Source organism: Lepisma saccharinum, chromosome 7 (assembly GCF_977018435.1).
Source record: "Lepisma saccharinum chromosome 7, izLepSacc3.1, whole genome shotgun sequence".
NCBI lineage: Eukaryota > Metazoa > Arthropoda > Insecta > Zygentoma > Lepismatidae > Lepisma > Lepisma saccharinum.
In genome coordinates, this window is record NC_139235.1 from 64,427,253 (window position 1) to 64,448,319 (window position 21,067).

At 38.6% G+C, this 21,067-nt stretch overlaps 1 protein-coding gene across 2 annotated transcripts in view; it reads left to right on the forward strand.

The window, feature by feature from the left end:
- Positions 1 to 21,067, forward strand: part of LOC145990247 (uncharacterized) — a 72,228-nt gene that overhangs the window by 12,932 nt on the left and 38,229 nt on the right. Inside the window, exon 3 of one of the 2 annotated variants that reach the window (XR_014441952.1) lies at positions 10,046 to 10,241. The exons of the other annotated variant lie outside the window; for it this stretch is intronic. The gene's annotated coding sequence lies outside the window, so the exon portion shown is untranslated. The remainder of the gene's footprint in view (positions 1 to 10,045; positions 10,242 to 21,067) is intronic. 2 annotated transcript variants of the gene reach the window in all.

The following is a 21,067-nucleotide window of genomic DNA, read 5'->3' on the forward strand; positions in this document are numbered from 1 at the left end:
TAGGGCTAGGAGGGCCACAAAACTATTGCAAAATCCTGCAACGCCCCCAGAAAAAAATGCTGCGGAAGAAGAAGGATGAGTGCTATTTATTATATTCTTAAATATGCTGATGATGAAGGAAGTCCATATGGAATCTGGTATTGTACTGATGTAGCAACGATCCAACAGACAAATCATGTCGTATATCTAAAAATTCTTCCCCTGATCCGTGCGGTGTAAATATGAACGTCTTTTCGTTGATAACTGGCCGAAAAACTATTATAAACGATCCGTCCTCTTCCCACTGCGTCATTCTGTGACGTACAAAGACCACCAATTTCCAATAGAAATCGATTGATTGATTTGGTTTATTTTATTTCGCTCCTCTGCCACTTTTGGCTAATGGCGAAGATGAAGATGAGTGATTATATGGTGAAATTGATGAAGGAACACTCACGAAGAACACTCGTGACCAGGCAGGGATTCGAACCCGGGAGCCCTGCAGTTGTAGCGCTAACCACTCCACCACGAAGGTCGACCCGAAAGAAATTGTGTTTGTTGGCACATACACGCCATGAACATAGAACTTTATATATATATATATATATATATATATATATATATTTTAAAAAAAACTAATCTTGGAAGTCTGTTTGTACAGACTACAACTAATTCAATTTCGTCGTCTTCTTTTGGAGTGTGCTTAATTTGTATTTAGGGCAGGTCCGTAGCTAGAATTGATCTTCGGGGGGGGGGGACTAATAGGTTATCAGAGGGGCTTTGTAGACCAAGTCCAGTTTGAAAAAGTATAACAGTATTAAATTAAGGTAAATGTGGGAGGGGGGCATTATGTTATTTTAAAACATAAAATTTAGAAGTGTCATGCAAATGCTACAGTTTTTTTTTCTATATCTCCTAAAATATCTATTGAAGTGTTAATTGACTGCCACTGACACCATCCCTTAATACACACTCCATACTATTTTTGATGATACAGGTATTTATATCATACAAGTAAAAATATACAATATTCACTTCAATCATAGCGTCTACCGTACCCCGGGAGAAGCAATAAAACTCCTCTTCGTTCCCAAAACCATGGATCTGGTGGCATTTGGCGCAGCTGTGGAAAGAATGATGACATTAAAATCCCAGATATTTGTCAAACGAGAGGCTGCAACAGGGGCAGGGAAGGTACAGATCAAGAAGCTCATCTATGGAAGAACTTTCTAAAGTCTAGAGAATCTTCTAAACACTTGCCGGTACTTAGATTTCTGCTCACAAACAAGATGAACAAATGTAATAGCTGCTGTTGCCTGGCTACAGGCCTGATTTAGGGTGAAAATTAGTTTAGTTATTTTGTCTGCATGTGTTTTGAGGAGGGAAAGGGGGGAGGGGTTACCATCACGAAAAATACCGAAAATCTGGGCCGTAATCGGAAATGACGCCCGGACAGGCCGCGTGCATCATCGGAACTAGAGAGCATTACGATTGGGATGTTTTGAGGATTCGGATACAGCTTTGTCTAACTGCCAATTCTAGACTCTGTGATCCCAGGAGAATCGTAGGTGCACAGCGTATGAGCCAATTCCGTTCCAATCGTAACTACCCAAAAAATGAATGCTATTCAATCCATTAACCTTCAAAGTATATTTGTTCACGATATTTCCCTTTCCACAATCTTCAAGTCAGTATTACCATACGTCCGCTATTCCTACGATGTTAGAGTCTCTGCAGGCGTTGCAGGTTACAAATCACATTTAGACAACCTAACCTCACAACATACACAGACTTTTTTCGAAATCCGGATTTCCTCCGAAGTTCGGATAGTAAAATTTCCGAATCAGGATCTTAAATTTTCCGGAATCCGGATTCCGGTTACTTTGGTCATCCCTACGGGACATACGTATATTTCTTTGCGGGTCCGAACCAAGTGTCTCAGAAATAATAATAACAAAAACAAATGTATACAGTTAATATAAATCATAGGTCCGTTAACAATACTAATATTATTAAAATATGTAAATTAATATTGTTATTACGTATTTATCGTCGATTTTCTGCCACTTGGCTAATCGTGACGATGAGCATGAGTGGTGATATGATGAAATTGATGAATGGACACTCGCAAAGAATACACATGCCAAGGCCGGGATTCGAAGGAGACCCCTGAGGCGGCGTGCTGTGCTAACAACTCCGCCTCGGAGGTAGAAGACGATATAAGAATAGAGGTATAATATTCATTATCTAGCTTACGTGCACTAAAATTTGTACAACAACAACTGTCCCGGAAAGGAAATTAACGTCAAAGAAATTTTAACAAATTGAATATTTGTTGGAGCAAGGAAATTTTCCACACTGAAATTCCAAAGCTATCACTTCATTCAACGTTCCTTATTCCATAGGCTACCGAATCAGTTCAACATCATCTCAAAACAAGTAGATATCTTCAACTCACACATATTATTCGTCGTTTATCACCAACTTACAAAAAGTTGTACGGAAGTAATGTTATTGTGGGACTGATCTCTGTTTATCTTGGTTCTGTCTTGTCTTGCTTTTTCTTTATTTTGCTTTTAACACTAAAGTACTGTTTTAGTATTGTTCCTTTCGGGTTTAAAATAGTTTCTGCTGTATTGGAAATTTCAGTAAATAAATAAAGGATGTTAGGTCCGGTTGATGAATAATAAAATTCCTGATCAATATATTATGCAGTAGCGTGCATCAATCCTCTTAGGCACTGTCAAATCAAAAACGTGAAACCCCAACCTAATCCTTGTTCGGGGAAATAACCCTCGATTGTACAGTCAACGGCAAAGATAATGGTAGACAAATTGTCCACCTCTATTTTCATTACTTTTTTATTGTACATCTTGTGTTGTTTTAAGGAATGAAACTATGTTGGTTATAAGCAAGCATTGTTCTCTGCTTATTGATGTCATTATTTCAATTCATTGTCATCACATTGTGTAATACAGACTGAATGAAAATGGTGATGGACAATTCGCCTACTGTTTATTTTGCCAATTTAGTACTTGATAAGTCTTTCGGAGGTAGGGGGGAGGGGTGTCAGGCAGTGGCACGCCCAGTATTTTCGAAAGGAGTGGGGTTACGGTACGTATTATTTTTGTATTAGTCAGTCTTCATTTTGCTATCTTTTACGGCCTTTGACGTTCGTTTTTGTTAGGAATACTGGGCCAAGTGGGAGTGTGACACCCCCCCCCCCCACCAACCCATCTTGGGCACGCCACTAGGGTCAGGGTACATGGACCCCTTCTAAATTTGGTGACAAAGTATCTTCTTAGCAGCCTTCACCACTGAAGCAGACCCCTCGTGAAAATATTTGGTACGGCCTTGAGCCCGCCCCAAAGAAGAAGAAGGCGTTCTTGGCGCAGAATCACATCTCCGAGATTGAGTTGAGTCCCTTCCTCTCACTCAAGCTACCCTTCACTCCTTGAAAGAAGAAGAAGCACCCGAAGAAAGACTCAGTATAATTATTTTACTCTTTGCAGAAACACGAACATTGTCACCGTCATCTTCGGACGAGAGACGGACAGGTGCAGGGAAAACTCCATTACGTTGCGTTACAAAGAAGGGAAATGAATAATGACTCGTGCTTTTGCAGAATTCGTATGCCTTATTTGGTTTACTCCGTCATAAGCATACATATTTAAATATCGGGTCAATCAAACCGCTTCTTTAAATTCGAAAGTCGTAGTCAATTGTAGATTGCATCCAGTTGAGTTGATTTCCAAGAGGCTCTTTTTCAGCCACTCATGTTGCAAAAGATAGGACAGCTAAGAAATAGATGTAATTATAATGTCACACTATCTACAGCCCCGGAAATAGTACACATGTCCCGAATTTATATATAGCCTATATATATATATATAGCCTATATATATATATATATATATATATATATATATATATATATAGCCTACATACACAGAGAGCGAGGAAGAAAGATATTTCAAAAGAGTTCAAATAGTTCTGTGTTCCGCAAATTAACATTGCTTTCAAACTTCCTTCAATTTTCTTATGCGAGCGCCATTGAAAAGTCATGATAATTCTATGTTTAGAAAATAATATATTTATAAATTAAATGTTGCGTATTAGCAATTATTATTACAATAAAGAACATGAATAAATTTGAGTTAACAAAAACAATAAAATAAAGAGACATTTTCGCATCACGACTGCAGTTCGAAAAAGTCGACACAGGGATTAAAAGTAATGGACTGTCCTGACTAAATCGGTGAACCGGGCGTCTGGTTGCCTTGCACCAATGATGATTATATATAAAATAAAAAACTACCCAATATTGCAGACTGGAGACTTCTACACGAGAAACACATTCATTTATGCAAAAACAAAATTGAATTTTTTACAAACTTGAAAAATCGACGATGTTATTTTCGTAGTCTTTTTTATAGGTTCACATTTAAATATTTCAGGGTTGGAGGGGGGGCAATGGACCAACATGGCCCCTCCCCTGAGTACGGGCCTACATGTTGCAACTAAACCAATAGGTGTGTCCAGTGGCGTAGCGCAGTTGTCCGTGTTCTCCCCGCAAGCAACATAATGGGGGCCCCTTAGTGAACAAAAACTATTGTGAATACTATAACGTACTATATACCACTCATGTCAGAGAGGTGGACGGATGTAAAGTATGCTGTCTCCATGTTGATCCATACAAGCATCCTCCCTCCCATTCCCCAAATTCAACAAAGCATCCCAGCTAGGGATTTCCACTCCGAAGACTGTAAATCATAATAAAATCATAACACACTGGAAAATAAGAATAGGGTTGAGAGAAATGTCCACAAATTTTCAATAGGGAGAAAAATGAATTTCAGAAAATCAATGTACCCTGTCCGACAGAAGGGGCGCTGGCTCCCTAGGACAAGGGGATAATTGATCCCTGGGCCCAAACTCCTACTTAGTTTTTGGGCCTCTTTGAAGTGTTTAACAGTTAAATGAAAAATCATCTTTTTCTACCTTGTTACAATATAGCTAAAACCGAGAATAACGTAACACATAACGTGTGTGGACAATGTGGTAAATTTCTCTTAGATTTTATTTGGATATGAAAAGACTTGGAGGACCCGTTTAAAATATTTCGTGCGATTTTCAAATAGCTACCACACGTAAAACTAATATAGTGGCAAAAGTTAATGAATTACCAAATTTGTTTATTGTGTGGTAATAAGAAAAGATTGGTTGAGCAACTGACTTTTCGTACTGTATTTGTAACTGTAGACAATTTACACTCTGTAAGTTTACGACAAAACGTTGTATAAAAGGTATGAGATGAGCTTCCCTCCCTCCTATCGATGACCAACTGCGAGCATGTAAGTTCATTCGGCATTTCCGATGGGACCAACATGTTAAGTTGATTGGTTTGATTGATTGATTTGCTTTATTTTACTTCGCTTTTTGTCCCACTTTCGGCTAATTTGCGAAGATGGGGATGAGTGATGATATGATGTGCGATGTGGTCACCACTCCGCCACGGGGGCCGGATCAAGATGGTTGGGCCCCTCTGACTGAGCCAGTACGCTCCGGATTATTATCTCAGACATGACCTTATGATATGTCGCTGGAAACCAGAGTAGATAAAAATAATGATTTTTATTTAAATTTAATTCGGATTTTTAAATATTTTTAAAACACGCTTAAAATTGCTTGTATGGTTTTTGGCACCATACACATAGACATATGTTCTTTTTATATAGAAAGGCTTTTTCTGGTAAAATATTTGAAAAAAAATACATGTAAATATATATTTTTCTGTTTCTTATAGTGTACATGAGTGTGTTAATGAAACTAATAATTTCAGTAACTTTTCTTACAGTTAAATTAAAGCATTCTGGATGTACTATATACTTGTAACTTAAAATATTTACAGTCTTTTTAGCTGAATTTTGGTATTTTTTTAACGATGATTTGGAAAATATCAACTGCCATGTTAATTAACATTAATGATGATGACACTATTTATGATTAACATGATTAGTATTTTGTATATTATTCTACACAAAATTTTTTGCCATTCTTGCCTACGAAAACTTTTGAATCAAGATAAATTTAAGTGTGTTTACATTTTACATATTACGTTTCCTTTGTGCTTCACGCCATCAGTGGATATATTTTGTTTCCTTTCTTAGAGCCTAATAAACACCATTAAATGATTAAGAGATTAAAGTACTATCACAAAAGTAATTCTGATATCTACAAAATTCTTATGTTCATTATTCTATAACTTATTTCTTTTAAGTGATTTAAATCAGTTTTTTTATATAAATCACCTGATTTGAATCAATCCACCTTTCTGGAAACCTACTCGATCATCTCCCACATTAAACAAAATAAATAAATAAATAGCAATGAACTCTGAGTTGCGAAGTTATTTGTTGTGCCCGTTGACGCGTACAATAAAGCTAAATCTGAAAGATTTTGCCTCAAAGAATCTGTTGAATTTCGGGGATTGTACAAAATTTCAGGAGCAGGGAGAGAACACTGGGTGTTTCACTTAGGAAACAAAATGCTGAATTGTAGCTTTGAGCAGCCATGATGGGAGGCGAGTCCTTGTCTCTTGCGCCGAGTCATTTGCGCGGAGGCTTCTTATCGGTTCATTTCCGCCGCGACATATGTCAAGACCTTCCTTGGTGGGTTTTCCCACAATCCGGAGTGTCATTAACGCCGCGCGCACCTGTGTTTATGACGTTTACTTCGATTGAAAAGGAAGGTGATTGGTAAATGAATGTAACATGAAATTATATATGATGGATTTATATTGTGAAATTAGTATTTATGTAAAACTGAGACTTGTAAGAGACGACAAGATGGCTGAGAATATGAAAATATCAATACATCTGTTCTTTCGAAGTACAGAACCTCAGGCGATCTTCGAAGATGCCTTCGAGCATTTGCATACCTACAAGAATTCAAATAACGTTTCTACTGTTCTTCTGCAAGTGTACCGATATATTGTGTTTATATATACGTAGCTATTACTTATATAATGTTTACCAAAAATAACATAACAAGTGTACATTTACGTAGTACTTGTAGAATGCTTGCAATATTTTAAAAATATGTATTTACAATGCTTTTTTGACGATTAACGATAAATCGTTAATAGTTAATAGGCTGATGCTGATTTATGTATTTTGTGTTGTGGAATAAAATTGATAGTAATCCTGTGTAACGTCTTTTGAAATAAGTAAATAAAAGTCATATTTGACTCTGGGGATAAGTTTAACATTTCAGTGTAAATACAGCTGTGCAACGTCATAAACATATGTTTGATTTTATGTTTTAAGTCCACTTTATGCACTATGCACCATGTGGCCATAAACACACGTGCGCGCGGCGGTGATGACACTCTGGATTGTGGGAAAACCATGACGGAATTGAACCGATAAGAAGCCTCGGCACAAATTACTGGGCGCAAACGACACGACACCTGCGCAACCTGACGTCACATGAAACCCACCTGCATAATTGAATTACTTTTCACTTGCCGCCTCCCCGATTGCGTAGTGGTAACGTCGTCGTCTTGTAATCAAGAGGTCCCCGGGTTCGGTACCCGGTTGAGGTACAGTCACAGGCAATAAAAATGGGACACTTAGATCCTGAAATATTCGCTTGTCTGCATGGCGTTACGTGTGTTACCTAACTACGACGAAGGGGTAATTTTAATAACAAAATTTTCAATGACAAGTTAAGGATCTACTGTCGTATTAAAATTATAGATACTCGAGTTTGGACTCCAATTAAAAATTAACCAGTAGACCTACATAAATGTGAGTTACATCAACATTTAGCTTATTCAATTCTGCGTTAATCTATGCTAACCATTTTTTCCCCGAGTATATCTTGTATTTTTTACTGTCGTGAGAACAAAAAAAGTGCCGTTTTCCTTTAGTTTCGCAAACGATCGCTCTCTTTGAAATTCTATACATAAAAAACGGGTCGTCCGATCGTGATGAAATTTTAGTACGGTGCAAGCAGAAAGGTTTTAAACACAATTCTTAATTTTCAAATATTTAAAATGTCAAAAAAGACTGTTCTTATCAATTTTGCGAAACACCTTTTTCTTAAGCCGGCTCTAGACGAAAACATTTCCTTTTAACATTTTTGCTAGCATAAATTCTATGTAAATGCTTCCAAAAATGTCATAGCATTTCATGTAACTTTTCGGTTACCTTTTTCGATTACAATGTATAACATATACAGCATGAAAGGCACGTTGAGTTACACCATCTATGCTGAGTGCACGCTGTTTCCAATTGAAACAACTAAAATATTCTTCCATACGTGTACAGTAAACGTTGTAAAGTTTGTATTTAAACAGCGCTATTGTTTTATACCTAATTGCGTTTTATACGAAACGTTATTCCTCTTGGTTGAATAGTTATTGGATTTTAAAAATGTGAAGTGATACATTGTTTACATCTCACGCGGCCGCCATTACACGTGACCTAGAGGTCGCTTCTGATTGGTCATGCTACCAAAAATGCTACGGAAATAGGGCGGGTTCAATCCTTGAGAAATGCCATAAGATTTTTCACTTTACACGGTTGCATTTTGGTCATGGCACAAATGTTAAGAAAAATGGTAAGGAAAATGCTATCGTCTAAAGCGGGCTTTAATATTGGATAGTCGTACAAATACTATATTGGTCTTGAAGCTCTTTGCATCTGTTTATAAAATCCATTATCATTGTTAATTCATAGGCCTCCCCCATGGCGCAGTGGTAGCGTCATTCCTTGTAATCAAGGTGTCCCGGGTTTGATACCCGGTGGAGGCACAAGTGGTTCGGATCCCACTTTAAACTGTAGGTCCAGTCCCTATTAGCCTTACTGTGCATAAAGTGGACTTAAATCACCAACTCAAAAAAAGAAAGCATTGTTAATTCACATTGCGAAACCGATTTTATACAGATTCTTATTCAGCGGTGTAAATATGTACGTGGAACGTGGCAACACCGCATACAGTGATGTAAGTTGAACCGTTAAAACTGCGGGCTGTCACTGCGAGTCAGTGTTGCCACGTTCCACGTACATCTTTACTCCGGTGAATAAAAATCTGTATAACATCGGTTTCACAATGTGAACTGACAATGATAATGGACTGAAATAACAGATGCAAACAGCTTCAAAACAAGTCCAACCTCGTATTTGTAGGAGCATCCAATACTGAGAAAAAGTTTTTTCGCAATATTGATAAGGTCGGTTTTTTGTCAAATTTTACAAAACTGAAAATTAAGAATTGTGTTTAAAACGTTTCTGCCTCCACCGTACTGAAACTTTTTAAAAAATGACACTTTTTTGTCCCCACGACGATAAAAATATATGACATACTCGAAAAAAAAACAACTTAGCACACAGTCCGTCACAAAAGAAAATAGGGTGCCGTGGAGTCAGCACGTCGAACCATCGGCCGTTATAGGATATATCCGAGACCAGGTTACGCTATTCTCTCGTAGTTTCCCACTTTCTTCACAATGGTGGTTTGCCACCGGTTCTATAGACAGGACGAAATCCTAGAGACTTAACCCAGGCAGACTCCAACCCATGCCGTCCAAAGCACAGCGCTTTACACCACACGGCCACGGAGGAGGACGATCTAATGATAATCATGATTTTTTCCCACCCTGTATGCGACCATGGCTCCACCCTTGCTCTGGTCCGGTTTACAGGCTCAGAACAAAATAAATTGTAGAGCACAAACGCAGTGGTGTTATTTTTTTTGTGACGGACTGTAGATTAATGCAGAATCGAATAAGCTAAATGTTGATGTAGGTCTACTGGTTAATTTTGAAATGGAGTTCAAACTAAAGTATCTATAATTTTTAATCCTACAGTAGATGTCGTTCGGGTCCCACTTTAAACTGTAGGTCCAGTCCCGATTAGCCTTTCTGTGGACTTAAAAACAACTTTTTAATGTTTGGTACTGAAATAAATGTTTAAAACAGTTTATATATGTCCTTTGGCATGTAGAACTGAAATATTGGTTTATCGCAAATAAAAAAAGGAATTTTGTATTTTCGTTTTAGGTTGCTACGGTGCTTTGCGCACCATCTAGACTAATCGCGAAGATTAGGATGTGTGAAGAACTAATCGCAAAATAGATGCAGGAAGAAATACAAAGGCGGATCGGAGATAAGTGGGAGCTGCATTTGGGAAATAGAAAAGTTTTGTGAAACTTTTCAAGAGCCATCCATCTAGTCCTTTGGAGAAACGTAGTACATAGTACGTATAAATAGAAGTAATTAGAAAAAATCGAAACATTACTTGGTATGTTAAATTTTTTAAAAGAGCGCTAACGAATAGAAATTACCAAAGTCGTGGAATAAATTAATTTTGTTCACGATACGCGAACATCTCGTACGGAATGGTAAGTAAAAGAGTAAAAGCCGAAGAGATCTTGGAGATTACACTGGTAGAAGTATATGGCGGAAACGACAAATGTTTTAATTTGAGGGTCGCATGTCGCAACATGGAACTGTAATTTTAAGTTTGGTATCTATCTAAAAGTGTACAAAATTCGGATACTTATATAAACGACGGAATTTTTTTTTCTCTGGATCTTTTATTTTCCAGGTTGAAAAGTTGAAAAATACGAATTTCGCAATTTCATTTGCACTTCTTTGGACAAGCAATTTGCATCACATTTTATTGCATTTCGAATGATTCGTGTTGCCTTTCTGCCTCTTTACTTAATCGCGACCATGAGAAACAATCGAAAGTTACATGAAACGCAAGACAGAACAAACACAAAGAATGTCAATCTGCCCCCCCCCCCTTTTCCTTCAGTATCAAGTTTTGTTTCCAAAAATGTTTCAGCTTTCAAGACAGGATGCAATGCAATCTCTTGGCAGTGTAGTCCTATCCTAACAACGCCTGATTTCTGTTTTCGTATGCAACTACTTCCGACATTTAACTTTCTGACATCCAATGTTCAATTAACATTGCATGCTAATGTAGAACCACTGCCACTAACATTAAGAGATTTAGCTTTCTTTCTGCTGAAACTACCTTATTTCATCGCATAATCGTAGCAGATTTTATGTAAGTTTTTTTCTTTTTCAAAAAAAAGTGTAAAGCTTTTTTTAAAAAAGAAAATGACTGTGTCTATTAAAAATCATTTATTACTAAACTGTCTTTGGTCTAAGATTAGAAACCACGGAATACAAATGACACTACGTTATAATTGAATATCTTTTTTTATTTACTTGAGAAATCCTGAATACAGAGATAATCCATATTATATCAGGATATCAACAGAGAGAAAAATAGAAATTAACAAATGAGAAGCACGCACACATATGTAACAAGAATAAAATAAAATATAATAATAATAATAATAAAACAATAACTAGGGTATAACAAATATTAATTTCTCTTCATCTGCTTGATGCACGCATTTCTGAAAGCCTGCTTAGATAGATGGAAGCCTGGAGGATCAATTAGTATATTGTACCTTGTTTGTAGCCTATAGAGAAATGACCTTTGTTCTAGGGATAGCCTTGAGGCTTTTGTGTTAAAGAAGTTGTTGCATTTGCTGTTGGTGCGTGGGATCTGGATGTGAAGATGTGGCAAGAGTTGTCCAAATCAACGGATATAATTTCTTCGTGACAATTTAGCGAACATAATTCCGGTCAAAAAAAAAAAATCATTAGTTGTTTTTGATATGAGTACTATAGTCGAAATATTACACTTGAGAAAATTTACTAGTGTTGGGAAGCATGGACTTACAAAATTTAATCTTCCGTGACCGAAGCTCTCATTACTTTCGTTATCTGACGCACAGATGCGACGATTACGCGATGAAACAGGGTACTTCTAAGAACAGTTATCAGCTCACCCAGTAGCGCCTAAAGCTTGAAGTGTGAATTCGAACCTTGTTGAGAGAAACAGGCGTATACACGGAAGATTTCAACCGCAGAAGAATTAAATGTAAACCGATTCCTCTTTCATTGCATAATAGGTTTGTAGAATAGGAAAAAAAACCCTCCATTCCCTTGATATTATCGGGCCCTAAAATTTTGGGAAACGCTTCCGCCGAAGAGGCACATAAGGCGTAACGTTTAATTACATAAACCTGGGGAAATGGGATTAAAAATTAGGGAACCAATACATATTTTCTTACTCAATTGAAATAGCTGTTACATTCAACTCATATTTTCGGTATTCTAATTGACGGGTTTCTGTAATAATAAAGGATTTTTTTTTCCAATTTTAATTTTGCCGATCTCCGTGGAGATGTGGTTAGCACAGCGCACTGCGATGCCAGGGGTCACGGTTTCGAATCCCGGCCTGGGTATGGGTGTTCATCAATTTCACCATGTCATCGCGTTAACATCGCGGCTAGCCAAAAGTGGCAGAAGAGCAAAGTAAAATAGACCAAATCAATCAATTTCTATTTTGCTTGTGGAATGATTCCGCATGTGTTGCTATATCCGAAAATATCGTGTTTTTAGGTTTAGCAGCTTTTAATAGTGACAAAAAAATTCAATTTGGAATTTTTTATCTCCAGCGGGGAAATGTGCAATGTCCGCTCGGTCGCTGCCGTAGTGAACCTGGAAGTAGGAAGTATTGGAAGGGGTTAAAAACGAAGGACAGTGATCAAGGAACGCAATACGGAGAGAGAGAGATGAGTGTCTAATGTTCGTCCTCAATCTAGCTTCTCTCTGTACGTGTACTTTGTGCAATCAGGCCCGTACCCAGGATTATTTATATATAAAAGAGAGAGAGAGAGAGAGAGAGAGAGAGAGAGAGAGTTTCTCTCTTTCTTCCCCTACTTTCTGCTCCCTCTCTTTCTCTATCTCCCTCTCTCTCTCTCTCTTCTCTCTCTCTAAAAGGAAGAAGGAAAGACTCTTTCTTTGTCTCTTTTCCCTCTCCTTCACTCTCCCTGCTCTTCCGGAAAAAATATTCCTCTCTCTCTCTCTCTCTCTCTCTCTCTCTCTCTCTCTCTATATATATATATATATATATATATATATATATATATATTGGAGGGAAGGGGGCATATCTGTAAATGTGGAACAAGAGAAGGTCCGAAATGGTGTTGGAGTATTAGAGCGCTGTGGTGGTGTTGCAGCTAGACGTATAATTGTTATATCCCGTGAGGACCAGGTTCTACCTATAGATTGACGGCCTCACTATCGGCTCTCACTTTTCGCACAAGCCTCAACCAACCTTCCCGCCTTTCGCCTTCTCTGTAGTGTTTCAGGGCTTGACCAAAAATGCATTATTTACGCTAAGAGAAACGAAAGCACTTACCCTAACAATGGACGCATTTCGGCAAAACGTCAGAAGGCGAAGGAGGGGATGTTGGCTGAGGCTTGTGCGATGAGCGAGACCCTCACTCCCACATGCCTCAGCAGAGTTGGGCGATCATCCAACAAGTTACTGTGTGACGTGTGGTCAGCACGACGAACCCCCCAGTCGTTGTTGTAGGTTTCCATGACCGGGTTACGCGACTCATTCGTAGCTCCCCGATCTTCTCACGATGGTGGGTGGCCACCGGTCCCATACATTTGCCGAAATGTCAGGAGAAAGGTTGTTACGCATGTCCCAAGAGACTCGAACTAGCGAGAGTCCCGTAGCCCGAGCCCAAAGCCTGATGCGGGAAATTATAGATTTATAATATTATGGTCCTTATCGACACGATTAACCTAGAAATGGAAATGCGACGTAAAATAACAAAGTGAAACGCACACACGCACACAAATTAGAAAAAAAATTTAAAAAAAATGTTTTACCAAGGAAGGAGGGTAGAAATTTATAAATAAAATGTTATCGTTAACGCTGCCTGACAACTAATAAGCCATTTCAGCAACCACTTCCTCACAGCCAACGATTGCGGCCCGTTTCGCCTTATTGAGATTTCAGCTACCCCCAATACAATTTCACGTGATTTATGTAACACTAACTTTCTAAGGCGAAACGGGACATCCCATTTCGCCTTACACACAAAAAATTTCCCACCAGGGAATATTATCGACATGAAGGGTCATTATTATTGGTGTATTATTAACCTAACTTAACCGACAGGACAATGGGAGCCAAGGTAGGCAACATCACAAGCTCCCATTATGAATTACCCTTCAAGTCCATAATATTCTGTGGTGAGAAATGTTTTGTGTGTAAGGCGAAATGGGATGTCCCGTTTCGCCTTAGAAAGTTCATTTGAAATTCTATTGGGGGAGCTGAAAACGCAATAAGGCGAAACGGGAGGACACGCGGCCAACCGATCTCAAAAGTTGTCTGGAATGTAAGGTATAATCGCTCGTAAACATGTAAAGCATAGGCAATAATTATATATCACTCGCAGAAAATACCTGTTCTGTATAAACATTATACAGAAAACTTCCAACAAGGGGTAAGGTCAGCATCTTCAAAGAGGCAGAGTCGGAGTTCGAACACGAGAATTCAGAGGGCATAAAATAGACCTAAGAATTACTTTAAGGGAGAGAGGGACAATTTCCCCTAGGTCTTTCTCGCTGCGGCAGCTGTCGATCACTGTTGCCAACTTCGCTCTTTTGGAGCCAGGGGCCCGTCAAGTATCTGAGCGACACAAAAACGCTATATGCTGTGGCTCAAGTCTGTGGCGATCAAGGTTCAAGGTTCAAGGTTATCCGGGAAACCTTTCTTTTAGATTTCATATGAGCATCAGTGGGTTATTGAGATGGGTGATGCCGCCAAATCTAGGCGGTGAAAATTAAAAATAAATTACCATCACTTTAAAGCTAACGGTAATTGCAGCGCCCCCACCCCTCTGACACCTAAAATTACCCTAGGAGGCATTTTATGCAATCTTCGTTAATCTAGCTCCTTGAAAGTCATATTTAGCTCTATTAATGGTTAAATTTAGCTCTTTTTTGCACACCAGGTTTGGTAACACTGCCAGGATGGCCATAGGAGGCAAGGAGAAATGCATTAGGCTTATGGAACCATTATTTTATTCGTTCTCTCGGGAATATCAAACATCCAATGACGTAGAGAAGTACATGGACAGAAAAAGGACACGTTGAACTATGTCACACAGATAGTGGTAGGAAAAGTCGAAACTCCCATTCGATTAGCCGTAACTTGAAGTTGATTTCCAATAAGGAATACATGAGATCCTGTAAATACTTATTAATCATATTTTTCAAACATCGAGTCTAGCTTACTAATCAACTGCAAAACAGTTTCCACTTGCAACATGGATAGAAACTCATACTCTCTTCCATACTAATCCCTTATTTAAATGGCAGTGCCAAATCCGACGATATTGAAATAAATGCACAACTGGTGCGTAATTGTTCCTCTTCGCCTTAAAGTTGCGGTTAAATAAAACAAAAAAAAAAAAAAAACTGGGAGTGTAAAGTTTTAACCATTAACACCATCGCTAATCTCATACTGCACACAACCCAAAATTTGTCAAATGAGACAAATATGCCTTTTTTTTGGGACTCCAGAAAAACATTAAAATGCAAACTGCTTGCTAATGATGCATTTGTTGGTGCATTAAAATACATAAGAGCATTGCGTCGAAGGGTGAATCAACCATGCTCCGGAATCAACCTGGAAAATTAATATCAACCTAAAATTATATATTTTACACACTATCTCATTCCACTCACAATAATTTAGTTAATTATAATTATAGCGTTGCAGGGAGATGATAATCTCGCACTGAAGGAGTATTTACGAGGGGTAAACACTATAATGGGGGAAAATATATCTCGTTTGCTCCTCCATTACCGGGAAAATTTACCTTCCTTGCAACTACCTAGGAAAAAATAAGCTGAGGACGTCTATGGCATCAACCCTGATTTGATGTTTCGAGTTCTATGTTTGATACCATCTTCTATATAGTATATAAAAATGTATATATGTATATACAGTCTGTAACAAAATAACTGCACCACTTAACACAATGGAACGCAAACTGTGTTTTAGGTGATATGTAGACAATTATACCGCTCATATTTTACTTTAGATTAATCCTGGGCCTTGTTTTATATGTCTGTTAATAATTAATGCCTGGACATTGACCTTTTTTCATTCGTTTTTTTCAGTAAAATAATACATGTTGATTTTGAACAAACTGACATTATTAATAAATCGCATTTCAACCACAATTTTATTTAGCTAGTTTTTTTTTTATTTTTGCTAGCAAAACTCAATGTATCTGCTCAAACTATGAACAGGGAATAACCCACTGAACATTAAGAGAAACATGAAAATTATTACAACACAAATGGCACTCAGAACTTTGTATGCCACACCTTACAGGCGGCAGCCATTTGCACACAGCCGTCAGACACCTGTTGGCAGAGTGGAATGAATGACAGCAGTGCAAAATAACAAAGGAGAATCAAGATACACCAAGGAACAATCCCAGGTGCAATTTGCCATTGGCCATTGTTTTGCACGTTATTACAATGGCAATGTAAACATATTTCAATATTCCCCTCATATTTAGCGGTGGTGTAGTTATTTTGTTTCAGAGTGTAGGTTTGTTCCGGTATACCTCTCGAACGCCTGGAGCAATTTCAACCAAACTTGGTACACATATTACAATCTGGAAAGAAATACTGTGGGGGTAAGACACCCCAGGCACCCCTAGGGGTGGGGTGGGAAGGGGTGGCATGTAAAAATAATAGAAAACGACCGATATTAGTGTGGAATCCATAGTTTTCGGGGTCGCCAAGATGAATAGTGACACTACCAATGCCGTTCAACTCCAAGTTCATTTTACATTATAGTTAGAATTCATTATTTTCCTGTCTTGTAGAAGATTGGAATAAATAAATACCCGGGCAACGCCGGGTAATCAGCTAGTACCAAATAACATTTCATGATGTTTCAACTTACAGATAACAATTTTCGTGTCAAGTTGCGTGAACGCCCCCGGATGGATTTTGAATAGACTTGTAAATCAAAGGGTACCGCGTTCGATTCCGGGTCGCGGGTGCAACTGAAGATGTTCCTATTCTACGTTAATCTGCTGGCCCATTCCCGACCTGTCGCACAACAAACTTTCTGCAATTAATTGTTCACACTTTTGAAAACGGACACTATGCGCTAATAAACTTCTAAGTTATCAGTAAAACTAGAAATTAGAATAAGATCAACTTACCTCCATATATAAAGCACAGCTACGTTTCCTGCAACATATGGTACTGTTTGCAAGTTGTACAGTGGAAATCATAAGATTAAGAAGCAAATTGTCCACTGCCGTGTTTATGCTCCTTGTTTTAAGCAACGACAGCTTCAAGAATCGAAACAAAATGCCAAACAAGCTGCTGACAACTTCTGCACCAGTACCTACACAAAAAATGGCAGTCTTTAAAAACACGTAGGATGCAAGGGAAAATTACTGAAAATAGTCATGGACCATTTGCCGAGCAATACTTACTTGTGCATCCTACTGTACGACTCATGTCAAAGGCGCGTCATCGCGGTTATGTTGTTTTTCCACGAACATCGGAGAAGGGGAGCTTCCACGTTAGCGCACTGGTTCAATTAATGGCTAGAAGCACATTTTATTCGTTCACACCCCAAATTGAATGTCCGAAAATTTACAAGACGGGTAAATTATGTAGGTGCAGGGGCGTTTTGAAAATTCGAAACTTTTAAAATCTGGCTTACACGTTCGGGAAAAGAAAAATATTCTGAGCATTAAATAATAGTCAATTTTAAAGCGATACTTCATCCTGGAGTTATGTAATATTTAAAGCGCAAGCATGAGTTTTACACTGCTGCCATGAAAAAATAATATTAGTATATGCCACAATAATTGTGCTCATTGCACTGTGTCATGAAGGCACATAAGATGATGTGATGATATTGCCCAAAAGATGCACGATATCGGTAATTTCTTTAATGTGATGTGATTAGCAACACGCTCCGGCCGCCTTTTACCCCTATATATTTATTTATTAGATGCAGTGTGAATCCCAGAGCTGCTTTTATGAAGAGACAAAGTAGGAAAAATTTCCACTTGAAATCACCATCCCGGGAATCGAACCAGGGCCTTCCAGGTTAGCGAACCGGGTGCTCTTTTCGACATTCAAAAATTTTACTCCCTCTCCCCCTTTATATCCTGCTCACTTCATATCTTCATTTGTCTCTTGTTTGTCCCTGTATTTCCTCTGCCTTCGCACTTACAGAGAGGAGACCCAAGTGTCAACTCCCCTTCCACCCTGGTAATCGCCTTGTTGTAGGCTAACGGGGCTTTGGTGCTTGGGCTCACAGTCAGTATCTCTTGCGGGGCTGTGTTTTGTTCATCAGTGTGCTGAGAGCTCCTTTAGGGCCTCAGTGGACTAAACTACATTTCATCATGAAGATAATATAATGACTATGTTCACTTAAGTTTCAATTTCACTGCATCTTTCAATTCACCATATTTGAGGACCCACTACAACAGACAAATTAAGGTTATACGTGTACTACAGGGCTTCGAGCGTATACCGCTCGTTTTGTCCGTTTGAGCGGAAGAAACTCTAAATTCCGTACGCTATCTAGCGTCGTCCATGCGAACTATTTGGCGCTCGAACGAAATCCTCTTCCTGCAGCACTCTATAATATACGAAAATGAAATACATGATTGTAGTCTGAAACTACCAAGGCAGACATTTTACTCATATGTACTCTAGTAGGTATGGAAATGTTAGTCCGCAGATATTTTATAGCTTCAGTCTCGTCTGCATATAATGTGTTTTAACTAATGTACTATTTACCACGTAATTAAGGCCTGTCCTTCATATAGACGTCGATAAGGAGCTTGTCCCCGTATACCGTGACGGATGCAAATAGCCTTAGTGCTGAGTCACCCATCATTTTAATTTCAATCAATCTATTTGTTCTGGTGTTCCGACATTGTCTTCAGTTCTCTGTAGCTTTCGCCATACATCTTAATTAATTTGATATACTTCTTCTTGCGAAAATATAGTTTTCTTATTTCTATTCTCCACCACCAGCATAAAAAAAATTGTCTGGATCTGAAGAGGAGAGAAGAAACGGTAAAAAAAATATAGTCAATGGATAGTGTTCCATTAAAACTGCATGTTATTAAAAATTTTCTCTTGACAGACTGGACATTCATAAAAAACAACAAAAAAATGGTTCCACCACCTGTTTAGCTCTTTTCCAGTCTTACGGCAGGCGCTTTGTATGCTGTCAAGTGAAGTGGGGAGCTACCAATCCAGCGCGATAAGAAACGCAGCAGCCTGCAGAACGAGGTGAGCGTAGTAGTTCCTCCCCCCGACGTCGTAACTCTCGGCGCCACCGCTGTTGTCTATTTGGTCTGCTGCGTATTCCCCGCTGCCCAATTCCCTTGCCAGCATATAGAGCGCCCGTCATAAGAGGAGAAAAGACCTATAGTTCCGCAGACCCAATAACTACCCGTTATGCCCATCAAGCAGTCAGGTCATTTGTATGTTTGCCTTTCATATGAACGTATTTTCCAGACATTATAGTTGTTAAGAAAGGGTGCGACAATGAATCTGGCGATTTTAAATACTCCACAGTTAAGACAAAATAATGCATAATACATACAAAACCTAACTAATTTATTGACTGAAGAAGAAATACCAAAAGAAAATACAAATATAGTCATTACATTTTGATTTATTTTTAAAATAACATTACTGCGATGACCTCCATATCGTTCCAAACACTATCAGTAAGATAGGAATTTGAGCCACCTCTTCCCGGATTCAATCTTTAAGTTCATTGAGGGTGCGTGAGGGTTGGTTGCAAGCAAGACTTTTCCTTGCATTTACTCCCAAAGAAAATAATCACACGCGTACTACAGATCCAGTGATCTGGCGGGCCAAGGAATATCCTCGCTGTTTTTGTAATACGCTTTTGCAGCGAATGCACGCTGTGACCCGCTCTACGGCTTCATCATAACTAAATAGTAAAGCAGGCTCTGCAAGATGGCGGTAGTCACGTGTTACCTATGACGCAACAGCCAGCTATATCCAGTGTTGCAAAATCGCCCGATTTATTGCCGCACCTTTTCCTAACGTGCCAACATCCATAGCCACTTGCGTTTCGGATGTGCTCGGTGGTAAACGATGGTCGATGTTTCCGAAGTCAACAAGTGCTCTTTTTCTAGGACCATAGGGGCACCCAAGAAGCTTTTACTAAGGGGCGATTCATTTGCCGAAAAAAATACTTTGAGATCAGTTATGAATAGGAAAATGGATAGAAATAATATTTTTTTCCCCTATCCTCTGAGAAAAGTCCAAAGGGGCCAATTCTGGCCCTCATAACCGCCATCCTTCGGTACGCCTACGCCTGGGAAAATTTTCTTCCCTCGCCCCCCTTTTCAGAATATATGCCCCAGTGCCTGTCAATTTCAAAGGAATCAACCCACCCCACTCTAAACTAATCTCTCCCAAATTGGTCATGGCACTCCCTTAAAATTATTAACAAATTCTTATTTTTTGTCATTTTTGGTACTAAATTCCGTTCTTTATCAACCCTAAATATGTACTTATTGATATATCCCTGCAAACTTTCCCAAAACTTACACAAGAGAGACTCAGGAAGCCATTTAAAAATATCCTTAATTTCGAAGACGTTCCAAATTTGGGGGGGCGTTTTCATTCCCTCTTCGAAAATATCCACGTTAATTACTTTTTCTAGTTGAAAAAACGGGGAGGAATGTACAGAAAACGAAGAGATGATCAGCGCATTGGCAAATGAACTACTTGGAGAACGTGATTCAGAGGCAACAAATGAAAACTATTTTCTCTATTAATACCCATCCAGGGCTGGCCTTATTTGGGTGCGGGGCCTGGGACATACAATATATGCGGGGCTTACAACCAATATTTCTCGGAGGTCTTACAACAAATCAGATTTTTGTTCCTTAGTATGAAGTACAGGTGTCGTATATAATCACAATGTGAATATTATTACGATTAATTTATACCTTTCGTATTATTATCTAAGGAATACGCAGAAAAAGTATTTTGGGAGGCTACTTTCTAAATTAGTGTGTCTTTTCATTTCCGACGTTCCACTAAACCGACGTTCGTATTTATTTATATAACAGGGTGTGTTCAATA